The following is a 23,159-nucleotide window of genomic DNA, read 5'->3' as shown; positions in this document are numbered from 1 at the left end:
TACATAAGGTTAAGGCGGCATTAGAATAGGTAGTAAGTAATGTAAAAGGTAAAGAGCACTGTCAGAGTTGTATGTGGGAATCCAAGTCCTTCTCCTTCTAAGTGTCCACAGTGTTATGACAGTGCCACCTTGTAATATCCAATCACTGCACAGAACAAACACACATCAGTCACTTTCCCTTATGTATGCTCAACGCGTTGTTATGTGCACAGATCATTCTCTTGTATTGCTGCATCCTCCGGAGGCATATAGAGCAATGTCCAGCTGTAATCCCAGATTAACTCTTTTATCAATTGTGAAACAAACTTTGTCATCTAGGGGGGTAATTCAGCTTCAGATGGAATTGCAAAGCTGCGCGCAGGCTATAGATATGGTGTATGCATGCAGGCTATAGATATGATGTATGCATGCAGGCTATAGATATGATGTATACACGCAGGCTATAGATATGATGTATACACGCAGGCTATAGATATGTATACATGCAGGCTATAGATATGATGTATACACGGAGGCTATAGATATGATGTATACATGCAGGCTATAGATATGATGTATGCACGCAGGCTATAGATATGATGTATACACGCAGGCTATAGATATGTACAACATACATACAGCTGCGCGCAGGCTATAGATATGGTGTATGCATGCAGGCTATAGATATGATGTATGCATGCAGGCTATAGATATGATGTATACACGCAGGCTATAGATATGATGTATACACGCAGGCTATAGATATGTATACATGCAGGCTATAGATATGATGTATACACGGAGGCTATAGATATGATGTATACATGCAGGCTATAGATATGATGTATGCACGCAGGCTATAGATATGATGTATACACGCAGGCTATAGATATGTATACATGCAGGCTATATATATGATGTATACACGCAGGCTATAGATATGATGTATACACGCAGGCTATAGATATGTATACATGCAGGCTATAGATATGAAGTATACATGCAGGCTATAGATATGATGTATGCATGCAGGCTATAGATATGATGTATACATGCAGGCTATAGATATGATGTATGCACGCAGGCTATAGATATGATGTATGCACGCAGGCTATAGATATGATGTATACACGCAGGCTATAGATATGATGTATACACGCAGGCTATAGATATGATGTATGCACACAGGCTATAGATATTATATATGCACACAGGCTATAGATATGATGTATACACGCAGGCTATAGATATGATGTATACACGCAGGCTATAGATATATGATGTATGTATACACGCCGGCTATAGATATGATGTATGCACGCAGGCTACAGATATATGATGTATACATGCAGGCTATAGATATATGATGTATGTATACACGCAGGCTATAGATATGATGTATGCACGCAGGCTACAGATATATGATGTATACACGCAGGCTATAGATATGATGTATGCACGCAGGCAGCTTTGCAATCCTGTCCTTGCTAATATGCAAATGCAGCAGGAGGTGTATGACATCCCCAGCTGCATTTGCGATCTCAGCAGGCAGAGGCATAGAAGGGTCTGCATGCGATCATTCTGCAAACTCACAGAATGGGTCCTGCGCACACACAGAAATGCTGAATCAGACCCTGTGTCTTACAGTATAATGCCTGTGTAAAAAACAATACTTTGGTCGGACCACCAGAAAATTAAAAATGCGATTTCTAGAGCATGGAAGAAATACTGTTAACCATGTGACAAAATTAATTGTATCTCACCATGTTGTTCAGGAACATTCTGCCAACTCCGAGCTACTTATGGCTACTGTATGGCACCATCTAGATGCCCTTCACCGAGGGGACCCTGACATCATCAGTTACTGTCCAACATCATTCCCACTATCCACATGGACATAAGGGCGAATATAAACCTGTGGCAAGCGGAGCGAGCCACCAAGCCCAAAGCACGGCGAGCGAACACATTTCTTCTTTCGGTGGCCTTTATGGGCATGGAACGGTACTTCCGCCCTCACTGCACGTCACTTCCAGGTCCTTAGCATGAAGGGGAAATATAATCTACCATACTGTAGTTGTATCAGTTTTCAAAGACATTCTAAGGAAACACCCAGGTGTTTAAGATGGAGTATTCAATGTGGAGTGTCCCCAAGAAACTCTTCCTTCCAGTAGAAAGAAGCCCAAGTGCACTTCGGAAAAAGAATAATTCATACACCCTTTGTGTATAATACAAATATAACATACTGTACATATATATGCTGACTTGTATGCTTACAAAAGTGAGGCTGTCAGCAGGTATATTAAGGTTTCTTTATTACTCCAGGCTCCACAATATCCGAGTAGGAAACATATGGTAGGAAATAAATTAATGATGTAGATCAAATAGTATCAATTTATTAGAACAAAAAATATTTCATAAAAGAGGCAATATGCATCCATACCACATGTCAATAAGTCACACATAACGTCCAAAATAGAATGAAACCTGGGTGTTCAAACATAGGATATCACACAGGACCATAGGTTTGGATACACAGATACCTCAATAAAGTCACCCTTTCTATGTGTTTCGAAGCACACTGGCTTCTTTTTCAAGATGAGTGACTGTAAAATGTTGAAAATAATATCATATCTATTCCTGTTTTCATCTTCAGGGCCCAGCATCCGCTGCTGTATCTCTCCCTCCTCACATCAATACATGAGGAAGTTCTGGCTCATGCCACCTAAGTTTATTCATGTTTCTCAAATCTCCTCTTCAGCCTCCCACTCCTGCTCCAACCTAAACCAACCCTCATACGTGACAGTTTGTACTGGCTCTATGGATCCAGCTGAGAATCAAGCACAAGCTGCTGGGTTTACACCTGATCATGTTGCTCGCCTAGAAAACCAAGAGGCGGCGCAGCGTCAGGTGGTACAGTTCCTCCAAGAACTGACTAACCGACTGGATAACATCCAATCCACTCTTAGAGGCTTAGGAGCTGCTACTTCATCCATTCTGATTTTTCCGATTCCAGTTTCCTCATCTGCACATTCCTACTCCTGCAAAATTTGATGGGAACCTCAAATTTTGCAGGGGTTTCCTAAATCAATGTGAAATACAGTTTGAGCTCCAACCCAGCAATTTTCTTACAGACCATACTCGTGTGGCATATATCATCTCCCTATTATCTGGATCTGCCTTAGACTGGGTTTCACACTTAAAGATCGGATCCCATCCTAACATCTTACAAGGAATTTACACTGCACTCTGGCAAACCTTTGATGAGCCTGGGAGAGTGTAATCTGCATCTTCAGACCTTCTACCTCAGGTTTTCAATTCTGAAGGCCAGTATCTGGTGCAGCTTCAAATACTGGCATCTGAACTCTATTGGAATGATGGAGCATTCAATCCAGCCTTTTGGAATGGCTTATCCAACAAAATTAAAGAGGTTACTCGTGAACTTCTGGACAAGTTAGAGGACTTTATCTCTCTCTGCACCAAGGTGGACTTATGTTTCAAAGAACAAGCTATTGAGAAAGGGAGATGCCTTCATTCCAAGCCTCGGGTGAAAGTCTTGCCTCAGTTTCTCCTCCCAAAGAGGAACCAATACAACTCAACCATTCTTCAAGTGGCCAAATGCTTTAAGCAAGTCTCTGCACTGTTGGATTCAGGTTGGAAGATGGTAACTTCATCACATCTGAATTGGTCCAGCGATGGCCATTATTAACCAAGAGTCTGCTTCATCCTATCTATCTCAAAGCGGTTGATGGAAGCCACATCCTAGGGGGTACAATTACCCTTCAGACTCGGCCTCTGCGAGTCAAGATTGGAGCTCTGCACTTTGAACTTTTAAGCTTTCTTGTCATACCCAGGGCATCACATTCCATATTTCTGGGCTCACCCTGGCTCCGCCTGTATAATCCTCAAATTGACTGGAGAACCTCACAAATCACTGCTTGGGGATTGTCAGAATCCGGGCTGCTGGATTGCAGCAGAGACCCTGGATAGCTGCACAACTTCTGATCAGGTTCTAGCACACGATCCTGCTTGCCCGCTCTCCTCGCACTGGTAAGCGGAGTCTGCCGAATGATTCAATCTAGCACTGCCAAGGAGGTTAGCGCTCAGCTCCATTTCCTTACCACTTGCCTGATGCTGATTCACAATATCCACACTGGGTCTTCCGGGCCATGGGTGCAGCCATCTTGGATAGGATTACCTGATAGTGGTACTGCATCCACCAATCCTGTTCAGTCTTTGGGAATATTGACCTATCAAAAGCAGGCACTGGGTATATCAACCCTTCCTGGACATTCTGTCAGTGTCTGTGCAACGTCTCCTAAAGGTATGCTTTTGATTCCTGTCGGATCTACGTTTGTTCCTGACTCAGTACACTTTAACCAGCTTCCAAGAACTTTTGCTATTTACTGAGTATAGCTCAGCACCTGGCTCCCAGAACTCTTGTTAATTACTGAGCATAGCTCAGCACCTGGCTCCAAGAACTCTTGCTAATTACTGAGCCTAGCTCAGCACCTTGCTCCTAGAACTCTGGGCCTGATTTAGACCCGGTCGCTAAGCTGCGCTAACTTGCTAGGGGCGATTATCACACTTCTGCGCATGTGTATGCTTCAAAGTACGCATGTGCAAACCAGTCACTGCGGCCAGGAATTGTGCATTCGTAGTACTCAGACTGGATGCTCCTTTGAGTGACAGCGCCGTTTGTGGGTGGTGACGGGAAGGTGCTTGTGAACGGGGGAGTGGATGTGCGAATGCAGGCGTGTCTGAGCGTCAAAACTGAGTTTAATGGGTGTGCATAATTAGCAAAGTAGCGTCATTGAACACGTCACTTGGTTGTATTTGAGCCTGAACTGATCACACTGCTTGCGGTGGGGTAGGGGCTGCCTCAAGGGCTGCGAGCAGCTCCGATGGCTCTTGATGTTACCGATTATTCATACACTTCCTGGAGATGACGTGTGCTAAAAGAGAAAGGTGGGCGGCTTTATAAACCTGTCTACACTCACTGCCGTCGCTCTCTAAGACATAGAGGGCGTCCTTACGCCACACAGTGCAATCACAGAATTTGCATACCCAGCCCCTTTTGGCAGCGAGCGATCGTGGCTTAGTGAGCAGGTCTGAATCAGGGCCCCTGTCTTTTACCTGGGCTCAACCCAGCATGTTCACGTGAAGACTTCAGTGTCTACAGTACAGGCTATTATTCAGTACAGAACAAGGTTTCCTGCTCTCTGTCTAACTCAGTGATTCCCAACCTCGGTCCTCAAGGCACACTAACAGTCCTGGTTTTAGTGATATCCATGCTACAGCTCAGATGGTTAAATCAAAATAACTGAGGTACTAATTAAGTCACTTGTGCTCAAGTATGGCAAACCTTAAAACATGGACTGTTAGTGTGCCTTGAGGACCGTGGTTGGGAACCCCTGGTCTAACTGAACTACCTCAGTATTTCTGACTACGGGCTCCTGCTGTTCACCTCTGAGTTCAAGTGCTACATCTGTACCAAAGTCTTCTGCAGCTATCTAAACTTAATAAAGTCTCATACTTTATCCTGTCCATCTTGTATCCAGTTCCTGCCTCCACACGGTCCACCCTCATCTGTTGTTCATGTGACCTGCTTTCCTGGCCCTGTGCCATCCTATGAGGAAGACCTATCTCAGACCTCCTTGGTTCGTACTGCCGGTATCCCAGTCTGCTAAGCCTGCTCCATCACAGGAGGCCAGTTTTTCTAGCGTTGTGACAGGTATCTTGCTTCCAAAAAGTTCTTCCAGTATGCTCTGCACAACCATCTCATCCGTATACTACTCCTCCTTATGAAGAATTGACTGATGTCTTCAGTGATGTACTTCCTCCTCTCAGTGAATGAGATTGTTTAATTGATTTAATGCCCGGGAAATCTTTTCCCAGAGGGCAAATTTATCCACTATCATTTCCAGAAACAAAGGCCATGACTGACTATATTCAAGAGAATTTGGAAAAAGGATTCATCCACCCTTCCTCCTCTACCGCCGGTGCAGGCTTCATTTTCGAAAAAAAAAAAAAGAATGGAGTATTGCGATCAGGGTTGCATAAAATTAGATTTTTATTTAAAATTCAAAAGCGGATTTATTTGATTTAAATAGGATTTTTTATTACATTTTTTTTAAATAAATGTTTAAAAATGTAAAACGTTTACTTTAAATAAATTATTAATAAAAAATCCTATTTAATTCCCAAAAAATCAAATAAATCCGTTTTTGATTTTTTTTTTTTAAGAAATCCAATTATATGCAACTCTGGGCGCAATACTCCATCCTTTTTTTTTTTTCTTTTTACAAAAATGAAGCCCCCACCGGCGGGAGAGGTGGATGAACCCTTTTTCCAAATTCTCTTGAATATAGTCAGTCATGGCCTTTGTTTCTGGAATCGATAGCGGATAAATTTGCCCTCTGGGAAAAGATTTCCTGGGGATTAAATTTTATGCAACCTTGATTGCTCCCCTGCATCGACTACAGGGGTCTCAATTACATCACCATTTAAAACCGCTAACTTCTACCTCTGATAGCAGAGCTTTTTGACTGAGTCAGTGTAACCACCATCTTCACCAAATTTTACTTGAGAGGAGCTTATAATCATACGAATTCAGGAAGGAGACAAGTGGAAGACCGCATTTAACACCTGCGACGGTCACTATGAGTACCCCATTATGTGCTTCGGTCTCAGCAATGCTCCCTCAGTTTTCCAGCACTATGTCAATGAAATCTTCCTCCTCCTTTACTTGATGGTCATTAACTCTTAAGAGAATGACATCAAGATAGAAAACATGTTTGTATAACAAGTCTCCGTTTAAATTATTTAACTGCAAATTGGAGAAGTGTGTTTTTGAATGTTATTCTCTTTCTGGGATATATCATTTCAGTTTCTGGTCTCAAAATGGACCCAGAAAACCTCCAAGTAATTCAGGAATGGCCACTTCCTAATACTCTCAAGACTATTCAGTGCTTCCTTGGGTTTGCAAACTACTTTCGCAAATTTATAAAGAACTTTTCCATCATTATTGCACCTATTACCATTCTCACCCGGAAAGGTACCAATTCATACCGATGGTCATAGGAAGCAAATGAAAATCAATGTTCATTACAGCTCCTGTTCTTTGTCAACGTGATGTCACACAACCATTGGTCTTGGAAGTTGGTGCTTCTTTCGTAGGAGTAAGAGCTGTGCTCTCTCAATGTGCTCCTGATGGTCTTCTCCACCCCTGTGGATTCTTCTCCAGGATATTCACTCTGGCTGAGTGCAACTACTCTATTGGTGATCAAGAACTTCTCGCTATTAAATTAGCCTTGGAGGAGTGGTGCTATCTTTTGGATGGAGCTGTGCATCCCATTTTCATTCTGACAGACCACAAAAACCTCTTATAGATTAAGACAGCCCATTGGCTGAATCACCGGCAAGCCAATGGGCTCACTTCTTTTCATGATTTAACTTAAAATTGTCTTTTCATCCAGGGGTCCTGAACCAAAAGGCTGAAGCCCTCTGTTGCTCCATGGAGCAAGAAAATGAGACTACCTCTGCTGAGAAGCATTTTATCATTGATCCGGTGGCTTTCTCTGAAATCAGAGTAGAATCCTCACCACCTGTTAGGAAAAATCTTTTCAAGCCCGTATTATGCAATAAACTGCTACATCCGCAGGTCATGCAAGCATACAGAAGATCTTCGAGTTCATTGCCAGGTCTTACTGGTGGCCCTTTCTCAGCAAAGACATCCAAGACTTCATTGCCTCTTATAAAACAAGTGTGCCCAGCATAAAGTGCCTCAACAGTCTACACCTAGGCAGTTACTTCTTCTTTCTGTGCCTGACTCATTTTGGATCACTATTGCTGTGATTAATCACACAGAACTGCTGTGAAAATATGCTAATGAATGCAATCTCAAAGCCATCGCACAGCCAGCATAGAGATGTCCATTACCGCTATCTCACATCCATAATACATCGCAGTCCTGTATATACATCGGTAACATTGAGTAACATCGGCCCCTCATACACATTTATAGCAGGTCAGACCTTACTCAGAAATTGCTAACCTCATCGCAAGGTTTGAGTACACAAACTGAGTATGCCATTGCAGTGGCTAATTTATCCACACCCATGCAACAGCGTTCAAATGGACTGGCACGCCTGCATTTCTCCAACCACTTCCCTGTCACCACCCCAAAATGCTGACCTCCAGTCACACTGCGATGGCTTTCTTTGTGTGTGCGTGATCGCAGAGCGATCACAATACCAACGCATGTGCACTGCAATGCATATGCATGCGCAGTATGCACCATCGACCAATCTGCATATGCTGTTGCAGTTGCGATCCATTTTGAATCAGGACCTGTGTTCCACATCAGCCATGTTCACATCTGTTGATGGACTTCATTACCAACCTTCTGGTTTCAAACAAATTCAACACCATCTGAGCGTTAGTTCACTGGTTCACCAAGATGGTTCACATCATAACGCTCACCAGACTTCCATCACCTCCCAAGTTGGCTCAATTATTCATACAAGAAATCTTCAGACTCCATGGACTACCTCTGGAAATGATCTCTGACTGGGGAGTGCAGTTTGTCGCCGAGCTCTGGCATTCCTTGTGTTCTTCACTTCAAGTCAAGCTCAGTTTCTCCACTGCTTACCACCCCCAGTCTAATGGCCAGACAGGAAGAGTCAACCAAGAACTGGAGTCCTTTCTTTGTTTATACTAGGGGTGAGCGGGTTCGGATTTCTGAAATCCGAACCCCCCCGAGCCCCCCCGATCCGAGTCCGATCCGAGTCAGGCTCGACTTTTCCCGCCTGACTCGGATCTGAAATCGAGGCAAAACGTCATCATCCCGCCTTCCGAGTCTCGCGGGTTTTGGATCCTATATAAGGTACCCGCGTCGGCGCCATTTTCTCACTCGGCTGTGGACAGTGAAGAGGGAAGGTGGGAGTTAGGGCTGGCTGGGCTGTGTAGTGTAGTGTAGTGTAGTGCTGCTGTTGTCCACTACTTCAAAGTCCATAGGGGCTGGCTGTGTTGTGCTGTGCTGCTGTTGTTAATAGGGGCTGTGTCCACTACTTCAAAGTCCATAGGGGCTGGCTGGACTGTGTTGTGCAGTCAGTTGTCCATAGGGGCTGTGTCCACTCCAAAGTCCTGTGCAGTGTCCCAGTCCTAAAGGGGTGCTGTAGTGTTGTCCACGGGGTGCTCTGTCCATCAGGGGTGCTCCCCCCAAGTGCTAAAAAAATAATATATTTTCTGTGTTTGTGAATTGTGTGCGCAGTAGCCGCACGTGCATCAACAAAGTAGTGCCAAGCGTGCGCCTGTGTCATAAGTAAAGGGCCAGCTGACTTGACCGTTAAAGGGTGCTGTAACCCCCAAAGTACACTCCAGTCCAAACCAAAAAAAAAATTATTTTCTGTGTTTGTGAATTGTGTGCGCAGTAGCCGCACGTGCATCAACAAAGGAGCAGCGCCAAGCGTGCGCCTGTGTCCCATAAGTAAAGAGCCGGCTGGCTCATTTCTTAAAGGCTGGTGTAACCCACAAAGTGCACTACTCTCCAGCAAGAATAAAAAAATATTTTCTGTGTTTAGCCGCACGTATATATCAAATCGATATAACATAAATGGAGGACCAAACTTTCTCCGATAAAAATAAAATAGAGAAAGATCAAGAACCACTTCCTCCTAGTGCTGAAGCTGCTGCCACTAGTCATGACATAGACGATAACATGCCATCAACGTCGTCTGCCAAGGCCGATGCCCAATGTCATAATAGAGGGCACATACAATCCCAAATGACAAAGTTCAGGAAAATGACCTTGAAAAAAACATTTAAATCAGCTGAAGAGAAACGTAAACTTGCCAATATGCCATTTACGACACGGAGTGGCAAGGAACTGCTAAGGTCAATCCCTAATATGTTCATGACTAGTGGTTCAGCTTCACATGACGATGGAAGCCCTCCTCCCACTAAAAAAATCAAAAGAGTTAAGCTGGCAAAAGCACAGCGAAGAACTGTGCTTTCTAAGAAGATATCACAAATCCCCAAGGAGAGTCCAAGTGTGGTGGTGGTTGCGATGCCTGACCTTCCCAGCACTGGACGGGAAGAGGTGGCTCTTTCCACCATTTGCACACCCCCTGCAAGTGCTGAAAGGAGCACCCACAGTCCACTTGCTGATATGCAAATTGAAGATGTCACTGTTGAAGTACAACAGGATGAGGATACTGGTGTAACTGGCGCTGAGGAGGAAGTTGGCGAGGAGGATTCTGATGGTGATGTGGTTTGTTTAAATCAGGCTCCGGGGGAGACAGTTGTTGTCCGTGGGATGAAAAAGCCCATCACGGTCATGCCTGGGCAGAAGACCAAACATTCCACCTCTTTGGTCTGGCAATATTTCTATCCAAATCCGGACAACAACTGTCTTGCCATATGTACCTTATGTAATGGTGGAATAAGTAGGGATAGGGACGTTAACCACCTAGGAACATCCTCACTTATACGGCACCTGCAGCGCGTTCATAATAAGTTACTGTCAAGTTCAGAAACTTTGGCTAAGACCGTAAGCAGTCCAGGGACACCTAAATCCCGTTGTCCTGTTGTATCCAAGCGCCTGCAAACCACACTGTCAACTCCCTCCTCGTCAATTTCCTCCTTAGTCAGGATCGGAAGTAGTCCTGCAGGCCATGTCACTGGCATGACTGACTCTCCTATCCGGGATTCCTCCGGAGGATCCTGCATTGCTACGCCTCCTGCTGCCGCTGCTGCTGTTGCTGCTGCTGGGAGTCGTTCATCATCCCAGAGAGGAAGTAGGAACACCACTACTTTTACTAAACAATTGACCCTCCAACAGTCCTTAGCGAGGAGGATGAAGTACGACAGCAGTCATCCTGAAGCAAAACGTATAACTGAGGCCTTGACTGCTATGTTGGTGTTAGACGTGCGTCCGGTATCCGCCATTAGTGCAGTGGGATTTAGACAATTGATGGAGATAGTGTGTCCCCGGTTCCAAATCCCGTCTAGATTCCACTTCACTAGGCAGGCGATACCGAGACTGTACAGAAACGTCAGAAAAAGTGTCCTCAGTGTCCTGAAAAATGCCGTTGTACCCAATGTCCACTTAACCACGGACATGTGGACAAGTGGAACAGGGCAGACTAAGGACTATATGACTGTGACAGCCCACTGGGTAGATGTATCACCTTACGCAGCAACAGCAGCAGCGTCACCAGTCGCAGCATCTCAGAAACGCCAGCTCGTTCCAAGGCAGGCTACGCTGTGTATCACTGGTTTCAGTAAGAGGCACACCACCGACAACCTCTTAGAGAAACTGAGGGAAATCATCGCCCAGTTGCTTACCCCACTTAAACTCTCCTGGGGATTTGTGATATCTGACAACACCACCAATATTGTGCGGGCATTACATCTGGGCAAATTCCAGCACGTCCCATGTTTTGCTCACACAATAAACTTGGTGGTGCAGAATTTTCTGAAAAGCAACAGGGGCGTGCAGGAGACGCTTTGGGTGGCCCGAAAAATTTCTGCCCACTTTCGCCATTCAGCGACTGCGTGCCGAAGACTGGAGCGCCAGCAAACACTCTTGAATCTGCCCCGCCATCACCTGAAGCAAGAGGTTGTGACGCGGTGGAACTCAACCCTCTATATGCTTCAGAGGATGGAGGAGCAGCAAAAGGCCATTCAAGCCTATACATCCACCTATGACATAGGCAAAGGAGGGGGTATGCACCTGACTCAAGCGCAGTGGAGAATGATTTCCGTGTTGTGCAAGGTTCTCCAGCCCTTCGAACTTGCCACATGTGAAGTCAGTTCAGACACTGCCAGCTTGAGTCAGGTCATTCCCCTCATCAGGCTTTTGCAGAAGCAGCTGGAGAAAGTGAAGGAGGAGCTAAGACAGAGCGATTCCGCTCGGCATGTGGGACTTGTGGATGAAGCCCTTCATTCGCTTTGCCAGGATTCCAGGGTGGTCAATCTGTTGAAATCAGACCACTACATTTTGGCCACCGTGCTCGATCCTAGGTTTAAAGCCTATGTGGTGTCTCTCTTTCCGGCCGACACAAGCCTGCAGAGGTGCAATGACCTGCTGGTGAACACACTGTCAGCTGAAGCGGAACGTGACACGTCAACAGCTCCTTCTTCATTTTCTCCCGCAACTGGGGCTACCAGGAAAAAACTTAGGTATCCTAAGCAACCCGCTGGCGGTGATGCAGGGCAGGCAGGACCAAGTTTGGACATCTGGTCCGGACTGAAGGACCTGGCAACAATTTCTGACATGTCTACTGTCACTGCATATGATACTGTCACCATTGACAGAATGGTGGAGGATTACATCGGTGACAGCATCCAAGTAGGCATGTCAGACAGTCCATACCTGTACTGGCAGGAAAAAGAGGCAATTTGGAGGCCCCTGTACAAACTGGCTCTATTTTACCTGAGTTGCCCCCCCTCCAGTGTGTACTCTGAAAGAGTGTTTAGTGCAGCCGGGAACCTTGTCAGCGAAAGGAGTAGGGGGTTGCATCCACAGAATGTGGAGAAGATGATGTTCATCAAAATGAATTATCAGCTTTTCAATGGAGACCAGCCTCCAGAACGTACAGAGGGACCTGTGGTGGTGGATTCAAGTGGGGACGAGTTAATACTTTGTGAGGATGAGGATGTACACACTGAAGAGGGTGAGGAATCGGTGGATGAGGAGGATGAGGATGATATCTTGCCTCCGTAGACCCAGTTTGTGCAGGGACAGATTAATTGCCAGCTTGTTTTGTGGGGGCCCAAACGAACCAATCATTTCAGCCACAGTCGTGTGGCAGACCATGGCGCTGAAATGATTGGTTTGTTAAAGTGTGCATGTCCTGTTTATACAACATAAGGGTGGGTGGGGGGGCCCAAGGACAATTCCATCTTGCACCTCTTTTTTTTCTTTGCATTATGTACAGTTTGGGGCCTAGTTTTTCAAACTGCCATCCTGTCTGCCACTGCAGTGTCACTCCTAGATGGGTCACGTGTTTGTGCCGCCCACTCGTGTCGCTTAGCATAGTCATCCAGCTACCTCGGTGCAACCTTTTGGACATAAAAACACTATTGTGAGGTGTGAGGTGTTCAGAATAGACTGGAAATGAGTGGAAATTAAGGTTATTGAGGTTAATAATAGCATAGGGGCAGAAAAACCTACAAATTCTGTGATTTTAGCTGTTTTTATGCTTTTTTTCAAAAAAATACAGATCCAAAACACAAAACCCAGAACCCAAAACACGGAAGGGTGGTTTTGGCAAAACCAATCCAGATCCAAAACACGAAGAAAGATCCAGATCCAAAACCAAAACACAAAACACGAAAAGTGGCCGGTGCACACCCCTAGTTTATACGTATCCTCCTCTCAGAACAAATGGGCTGAACTGCTTCCTTGGGCGGAATCACTACCATTCTTCATCTGGTTCCGTGCCCTTTTATGCCACTTATGGCCTCCACCCATGAGTTCCTGAATATCAGCCTCTTCCTGCTTCACAGGTTCCAGCTGCTGACCGCACCTTCCAACACTTTTACAAGATTTAGTAAGAGACCTGACTTCTGAGTGGTACAAGAAGTTCGCTGATAGCAGGAGGAGAGCAGTTCCCAGTCTCAAGCAAGAAGATCGAGTTTGGATCTCTACACAAAACTTGCAGTTAAGAGTTCTATCCATGAAATTTGCACCCCGCTACATGGAACCATTCACCATTGAACGTGTTTTCAACCCCGTTTCATTCAAACTTGGGCCTGATTCATTATGGATCGATATTGCTGTGATTATGCATGCACGACTGCTGTGAAAATATGCTAATGAATACAACTGCAAAGCCATCGCACAGCCAGCATAGAGACGCCCACTACCGCTATCCAACATCCGTAACATCTTGCAGTCCTGCATATACATTGGGAACATAGAGTAACATCAGCCCTTCATACACAATTACAGCAGGTCAGACCTTACTCAGAAATGACTAACCTCATCGTACGCAGTGAGTACACAAGCTGTGTATAATTTATGCATGCCCATGTAACGACGTTCAAACGGACAGGCACACCTGCGTTTCTTCGACCACTCCTCCATCACCAACCGCAAATGCTGACCTCCCGTCACTCACTCTGCGATGGCTTTGTATCTGCATGGGTGATCACACTGCAATCGCAATGCTAACTCACATGTGCACTTCGATGCATACGCATGCGCAGTACACACCATCAACTGATCTGCATACACGGTTGCAATTGCGATTCGTAATGAATCAAGCCCCAGTCCATTATATCCAGTTCCTTAATCTGGAAAACAAGTCTCCTATATCTAGCTCTCCAGTCTGATTTTACCAGTGGGACTTGTTCTTACTGTCTCCATTGGTTCCAACCGAACCTCCAATCATCAGTCCCAAACCAGTCAAGTTCATCAATTCACCAACTTCGAACTCATATCCATTAAGTTCATCTATTCATCAACATTGCCTCAAACCAATCAAGTTCATCAATTCATCAACACCAAACTCAATTTACTTGAGTTCTTCAATTCATCAACATTGGTCTCAAACTGATCAAGTTAATTAATTCATCAACATTGATTCAAATCCATCAAGTTCTTCAATTCGGTCTCAAACCGATCCAGCTCTCAATCCAACATCATTGGTCCCTATCTGATTCTGCCCAACCTGATGTTCAATAAAATATATTCTATTCCTATCCTTGCCTTCGGGCCAAGTATCCACTGCTGTATCTCACCTTAATACATGAGGAAGTCCTGGCTCAAGCCACCAAGTTCATTCACATCTCTCAAATCTCCTCTTCAGTCTCTCACGCCTGTTATCAGAACTGACAAATCCTGAGGAGACTCTTAGCAGGGTAAGCCATTTTGCTATCACAACTCTGAATATTTAGTTACCACCAGTATACTGTACATCTTAGTGAAGCTGGTGATACATAGAGTAGCAATGAGCCGGCATCGTCTGTTAGATACTGCTGCTGAAGGCGTTAAACCCACCCAGTGGGCTCTCACAGTCATGTAATCTGTAGTAATGGATACTAGGTATGATGGCATTTTCTAGGCCAAGAACACAGGTTTTCTTGAAACGTCAGAGTATAGGTGAGGAATTGCTGTTCTGGTAAAATTAAATTGAGATGTAGTTTGGTAGCAGGGACACATGATCTCAACTGTCTTAAACCAGAAGCATTGATTGTGCATATTGGACACAGATCTAATGCTAACATAGCCGACATGGCTTCAGTAATCCACTGGGCAACAGGATGGCAGCTTTCATACTTGCTTCCACTCGCAGTCAGTTGTTGTAAACGGGATGGGATTGAAATGCCAGTGGCTGTTTAGCCGCCGGTTCAAATCCCAACAACCCTAACCCTCCCTTAGTGGTGCGTAACCTTAACCTCCCCCCTAGTACCTAACCCTAACCATCCTCTGGGGGTGCCTAACCCTAACCCCCCTTACTGCTCCCTAAACCTAACCCTCCAGGGGGGTGCCTAACCCTTACCTCTCTCTGGGGGTGCCTAACCCTAACCCTCCCCACTAGGGTGCCTAATACTAACCTCCCCCCCCAAAACCTAACACTAACCCCACTAATTGCCCTATACCTAACCCTCCCCCCCCCACGTCTAACAAGATGCACACCCCGTACTTACCTCGTTCGGGCATGCATCATCTTGGATTCCGGCATCGGGATTATGATAGGCGTTGGTATTTCAATGCCTATCATGAATCCTTTGCCACCATTCAGCAGTCTACATCCTGTTGTAAACTACTAATCTTCTTGGTTCCCTTCTGTAATAAAGATTCACCCCCAACAGCAGTAGTCTTAGCAAGCAACAATTCTTCTTGGGAATCCTGGAGAGGAATCAGATAGACTTTGCAGTATAGCTACAAGAGAAGGTTGATGATGAAGTGTTGGTGGTGGAGGTGGCATGTGCTGGTATCTATCCATGCTGCTGGTAGCTGATGGTATTTATTTTACAGGATTTTTATGATTTTGTTAAATAATTTGCATGAATTTACTGCACATGACAAAACAGGGATGAGGTGCCTAGATGGTTAAGGTCCATTCCTCTACGTAATATGGTCTTACAAATGGCACAGAGGGTTTGACAAATGTCAGGATTTGGAAAAAAAAATTCCACCTGAAAGAGGTGGCTTTTTTAGTCTTACTGTATGTCCAAGCATGACCAGGGCCTTCTTCTTATCAATAGCAACAACTGCTTTCACTGGTGGCTGACTTACTTTAACACAAACAACATACTCTTCTTTTTTTTAACCTTTCTTCACATTCATCATCAACATTCTCATTAGCATAAGATACACAAATATCACCCCATCTTGTTGCACTTCCACAGTAGCATCCTCAATTTCTATTTCACCATCATTACTTTACTGCTACTCATCCTAACATTTGCAGATGATGCAGAAGAGGCTTCTCTACAGTTATAGTTTCAGAAATGTCAGACTTACACATACTGTAGCACTTGTAGACACCCTTAGACTCTCTTTAGGGATCTGTGAAGCTTGTGAACACAAAGTCTGTACTTCAGACAATGTTTTTTTGTGCCCTGATTTTAAAAGGTGACACAACTAGCATCAGAGCAAGAAGGTGTTGTATGTGAGGTTACATAGGATGCCTGAATATGTTTGGCCCTGGCTTCTGTAAAAGGCATTCTAGGGCATGAAATAGCAGTAGCAAGACCATCACTCGCAAAGGAAAGCCATGGTCTGAATGGTCTGAGTCTTTCCTTACCATTGCATGTGGTGTATGGCAATGTTGCTAATTTTTAATTTTTTAGCAGCAATTTTTTTTTCTTTAACATTGTGAAATACTATTTAAATTTCAGGTGTCCTTCAATAAACCTTCTTTCCCCTTGACCTCCTATAATAGATGTTGAAGTACTATGACTGGCAGCACTAGTACAGTGTTACTGCTCCTGCTCTTCTATTGACTGATCCATGATTGGTTTTATTATTGACATCAGGACAGGAGTAAGGCTACTGTTGTTCAACTTATCTGCCACTGCACCAAGTGAATGTACCACAATGTGATGGGGAAAGGAGGGACTGTTACCTTTATCATGCAGATTTGTTAAAAGAATGAAGGTTTGTTTATTTTTACACCAGCCACAATTTTTTTTTCTGCACTTGAGAATTGTTTTGAGGTGTAGATGATGGGGGATACCTCCACACACATTGCCTTACACTGGAAGGAAATCATGCTATGCTAATTTTTAAATAATTTTTTTTTTACGATCATTTTCACACACTAGGAATAACAGGCCTCTTTTGTGAAAATAGTTTTGGGGTGCAGATGATGGCTGATTCCATTGCACACAGGTTATGATTTTGCAGTCAGTGTGTGTAACAAACACACATACCTGCCTGCAGTCACCTTTCCCAGGCACCTGCTCTTTCTACCTACCTTAAACACAAACTCCTACTCCTTAAGGCGCCCTTATTGCATCCTGATGGTGTGCTAATGGCATTTTTTAAAACAGTGCCTCAACCCATGTATGTGGACACATCTATGCCAACCATTTTTTTTCTCTCAGACCCACCATCCACATAGACTGGTAGTCAAAGCTGTGATCCCCCCATGTATTAACTGGTTTTACTCTCTCAGTCCCTCCATCCACAGTCTGATAGCCAAAGCTCTAATCCACCATGTATTAACTGGTTTTATTCTACAACCATCTCACCTTACCTCCTTGATAACTTCCGCCCCTCCACTCCACTGAAACTACCCTGGGTAAAGTCATCAACAATCTTCTTTTCCAAATCCAGGGTCCACTTCTCCATCTTCATCCTCTTTGAACTCTATGGCCGATGCCAATGTGGATCAACCTCTTCTACTGTGCATCTTTCAAACCATGGTCCTCTCTGACACTGTCATTTTTGGTTCACCTCCTACCTCGCTAACTGATCATTCTCCCCTCATCCATCCTTCCTGTGGGTGTCCCCAGGGTTCTGTCCTTACCTTATACTCTTTTCTCTGTACACCTCCTCTCTAGATAAACCTATCAGTTCCTTTGTCCTCCAGAGTCACCTCCATGCTGATGACACTAAACTCTACTTTTCTTCTCCTGCCCTACTCTTTTGGGTGTCCAGTCACCTCTCTGACATCTTCTCTTGGATGTCTGAGTACTTTCTCAAACTTAACATGGCCAAAACTGAACTCATTGTCTTCCCTCCATCTACAGTCTCCTCCCAACCTATCTAGCACTGCTAGCAACACCACTATCTCCTTTGTTCTACAAATCCGCTGCCTGAGAGTCATTCTTGACTCTTTCCTCTCCTTCACCCCCCACATTCAATCTCTTGCCCTATCCTGTCAGTTCCAGCTCTGCAAAATTGCTCTCATCAGACCCTTCCTCTCCCAGGATGCCACCAAACCCATTGTCCACTGACTGATCATCTCTCACATTGTAATTATTGCAACCTTCTCGTCACTGGACTTCCCTGCTCCCATCTTGCTTCTCTTCACTCTGTACTCAACACTGCAGCTAGACTTATCTTCCTCTCCCGCCGTTCTACATCTGCCTCTCCTCTCTGCCAATCTCTTCACTGGCTCCCCTTCCTTTAAGGATTCCTCTTCATACTCCTAACCTTCATGTACAAAGCCCTCTCCAACTCCACATTTCCCTACATCTCTAACCTCGTTACCTTACACACTCCCTCCCACACGCTCCGTTTGGCCAATGAATGCTGCCTTACATCCCCTCTAGTTACCACATCATACTCCAGAATCCAAGATATCTCCTGTGCTTCCTCCCACCATTATAACAATCTCCCTCGTTCTATCAGACTATCCTCCAGCTTGCCTTGCTTCATGCAGGCACTGAAAACCCACCTGTTCATAAGAGCATATTCGTCCACCACTTAACCATGTGATCACATAATCTACCTCACTCCTTTGCACTCTGCATTTCTCTTATCCCTGCTCCTGTTCTGAGCTCCCTTACACTGGCTCACTCCTTATGTCTTCCTTTTGTCTCCCCCTTCCTTTTAGAATCCATGAGCAGGGCCCTCCTCCCTCCTATTCTCATTACCGACTTCTCATGCACACCAGCTACACTTTACAACTGCTCCTTGGGCTCTCTGTCCCTGGAATCAATTTTTACAACCTAGACCCATTTTATGTGCCCATGCCAATAGCTGTAGGTTACAGCTTATGCTGATTTTTCATTGCTACCCTTGTATCAGTGGCTGTGTTGAAATTTGTATTGCTAATTGTTATTTGTCCACTGTATTGCACTGATTTAACCTGTACTGTCTTATTGTTTTGCCCTCTGTACAGCACTGTGGACCACATGTGGCATCATATAAATAAAGTTTAATAATAATAATAATAATAATAATAATTTCAGGCACTCAATCCACAGACTGGCATCCAAAGCTCTGCTCCTCACTGTATTAACTTATTTTATTCTCTCAGGTCCACCATCCCTAGGATAGCAGCCAAAGACCTGATCCCCCCCATGTCATAAATGGTCTTATTATCTTAGGGCTTCCATCCAAAGGTTAGCAGCCAAAGACCTGATTCCCCATGTAATAACTGGTTTTATTCTCTCAGACCCACCATCCACAGACTGGCAGCCAAAGCCCTGATTAGCCCCATGTAATAACTGGTCTTATTCTCTAAGGCCCACCATCCACAGACTGGCAGCCAAAACTCTGATCCCCCATGTAATAACTGGTCTTATTCTCTCAGACCCACCATCCACAGACTGGCAGCCAAAGCCCTCATTCCCCCATGTAATTACTGGTCTTATTCTCTCAGACCCACCATCCACAGACTGGCATCCAAAGCCGTGATCCTCCATGTAATAACTGGTCTTATTCTCTCAGACCCACCATCCACAGACTGGCAGCCAAAGCCATGATCTCCATGTAATAACTGTTTTTATTCTCTCAGACCCACCATCCACAGACTGGCAGCCAAAGCTCTGATCCCCCATGTAATAACTGGTCTTATTCTCTCAGACCCACCATACACAGACTGGCAGCCAAAGCCCTGATCCCCCCCATGTAATAACTGTTTTTATTCTCTCAGACCCACCATCCACAGACTGGCAGCCAAAGCTCTGATCCCCCATGTAATAACTGGTCTTATTCTCTCAGACCCACCATACACAGACTGGCAGCCAAAGCTCTGATCCCCCATGTAATAACTGGTCTTATTCTCTCAGACCCACCATACACAGACTGGCAGCCAAAGCCGTGATCTCGCAGCTGCAGCACGGAACTGACTCAGACTCGGAGGAGGTAAAGAAGAGAATCTTGGAGACCAGTCTACAGTCCGGAGTCATCTCCTCTCTTACAGCCTTTGTAGCTGTCAAAAAGGACTCTAAGACAATGGAGGCAACTGCGATGCGCAGGGACATCCCAGATCCAGGTACGTAACCCCCGTATTACAGCGCAATGCTCTGTAGTAGAACATAAAGGTACAATTATGCCCCATGTAGGGCACAGCAAGGACAGGTTGTTTCTTTCTGTCACACTCCGCTACATCACTGTAACACAGATCACATACATATGTAACACAGCTTTATACACACAGATCACATACATATGTAACACAGCTTTATACACACAGATCACATACATATGTAACATAGCTTTATACACACAGATCACATACATATGTAACGCAGCTTTATACACACAGATCACATACAAATATAACACAGCTTTATACACACAGATCACATACATATGTAAAAAAGGTTTTACAAAAAAATCAGTTATGTGTATAACAACTTGTAAACACTTTTACATTAAGAGACACATCTGTACATCAGCTAAACCTGCAAATTATAATAATAAATTGGTATACCTCACACATCGGTCTCTCTGAAACTGTGTATAGTGATATTAGTGAGCTGGTGTACCTCACACATCGCTCTCTCTGACACTGTGTATAGTGATATTAGGGAGCTGGTATACCTCACACATCCCTCTCTCTGACACTGTGTATAGTGATATTAGTGAGCTGGTATACCTCACACGTCCCTCTCTGACACTGTGTATAGTGATATTAGTGAGCTGGTGTACCTCACACATCCCTCTCTCTGACACTGTGTATAGTGATATTAGTGAGCTGGTATACATCACACATCCCTCTCTCTGACACTGTATATAGTGATATTAGTGAGGTGGTGTACCTCACACATCCCTCTCTCTTACACTGTGTATTGTGATATTAGTGAGCTGGTGTACCTCACACATCCCTCTCTCTGACACTGTGTATAGTGATATTAGTGAGCTGGTGTACCTCACACATCCCTCTCTCTGACACTGTGTATAGTGATATTAGTGAGCTGGTATACCTCACACATCCCTCTCTCTGACACTGTGTATAGTGATATTAGTGAGCTGGTGTACCTCACACATCCCTCTCTCTGACACTGTGTATAGTGATATTAGTGAGCTGGTATACATCACACATCCCTCTATCTGACACTGTATATAGTGATATTAGTGAGGTGGTGTACCTCACACATCCCTCTCTCTGACACTGTGTATAGTGATATTAGTGAGCTGGTGTACCTCACACTTCCCTCTCTCTGACACTGTGTATAGTGATATTAGTGAGCTGGTATACCTCACACATCCCTCTCTCTGACACTGTGTATAGTGATATTAGTGAGGTGGTGTACCTCACACATCCCTCTCTCTTACACTGTGTATTGTGATATTAGTGAGCTGGTGTACCTCACACATCCCTCTCTCTGACACTGTGTATAGTGATATTAGTGAGCTGGTATACATCACACATCCCTCTCTGACACTGTGTATAGTGATATTAGTGAGCTGGTATACCTCACACATCCCTCTCTCTGACACTGTGTATAGTGATATTAGTGAGCTGGTATACATCACACATCCCTCTCTCTGACACTGTGTATAGTGATATTAGTGAGCTGGTTTACCTCACACATCCCTCTCTCTGACACTGTGTATAGTGATATTAGTGAGATGGTATACCTCACACATCCCTCTCTCTGACACTGTGTATAGTGATATTAGTGAGCTGGTATACCTCACACATCCTTCTCTCTGACACCGTCTATAGTGATATTAGTGAGCTGGTGTACCTCACACATCCCTCTCTCTGACACTGGGCCTTATTCAGAGCCGGACGCTATTTGCGCTCGCTCGTCCAGAAAAAGGGGCTGGCTATTTATATGAACCGTTCGCTGTTTGCGGTCTGTTCACGCCTCTGTCTGAACGAGCGAACAAAACATGCGAACGTAATTTTGAATAAAACGCCCCCTGGTCGCTCGCATCATACGTCATGTCCGCTATTTATTAGATTAATCGAGTACATCGGACGGCGTATGAACTGCTCGCTATTCTTGTGGTTGGTTTTTCCTACCACAATCATGCGAGCAGTTCTGACTATAAAACAACCAAGTGACGTGGTATATGACGCTGCTTTGTTAATTATGCACACCCTTAAAACGCCCGTTTTGACTGTTTGGCACGCCTGCGTTCGGATCTCCACTCCTCGTTTTCAAGCACCTTCCCCTGTTACCACCCACAAACGCCTCATTCTGTCACTCAAAATAGCAGGCATTCGCTATTTAGCGAGCACACGATTTTCAGCCGCACTGACTGGTTCGCGCATGCGTATTAAAATCTGTATGCATGCGCAGTTGTGCGAACATCGGTCAGAACGAACGAGTGGCCGCTTACGAGTGGCTCTGAATCAGGCCCACTGTGTATAGTGATATTAGTGAGATGGTATACCTCACACATCCCTCTCTCTTACACTGTGTATTGTGATATTAGTGAGCTGGTGTACCTCACACATCCCTCTCTCTGACACTGTGTATAGTGATATTAGTGAGCTGGTGTACCTCACACATCCCTCTCTCTGACACTGTGTATAGTGATATTAGTGAGCTGGTATACCTCACACATCCCTCTCTCTGACACTGTGTATAGTGATATTAGTGAGCTGGTGTACCTCACACATCCCTCTCTCTGACACTGTGTATAGTGATATTAGTGAGCTGGTATACATCACACATCCCTCTATCTGACACTGTATATAGTGATATTAGTGAGGTGGTGTACCTCACACATCCCTCTCTCTGACACTGTGTATAGTGATATTAGTGAGCTGGTGTACCTCACACTTCCCTCTCTCTGACACTGTGTATAG

General features: G+C 44.7%; 1 pseudogene; it reads left to right on the top strand.

The window, feature by feature from the left end:
- LOC148474561 (von Willebrand factor A domain-containing protein 5A-like) overlaps nucleotides 1–23,159 on the top strand; it is a 562,647-nt pseudogene that overhangs the window by 311,380 nt on the left and 228,108 nt on the right.

Source organism: Taudactylus pleione, unplaced genomic scaffold, assembly GCF_031769625.1.
Source record: "Taudactylus pleione unplaced genomic scaffold, aTauple2 ptg000830l, whole genome shotgun sequence".
NCBI classification, from domain to species: Eukaryota; Metazoa; Chordata; class Amphibia; order Anura; family Myobatrachidae; genus Taudactylus; species Taudactylus pleione.
The sequence above is the reverse complement of the archived record's forward strand: the minus strand, read 5'-3'. Positions and strand labels throughout refer to the sequence as shown.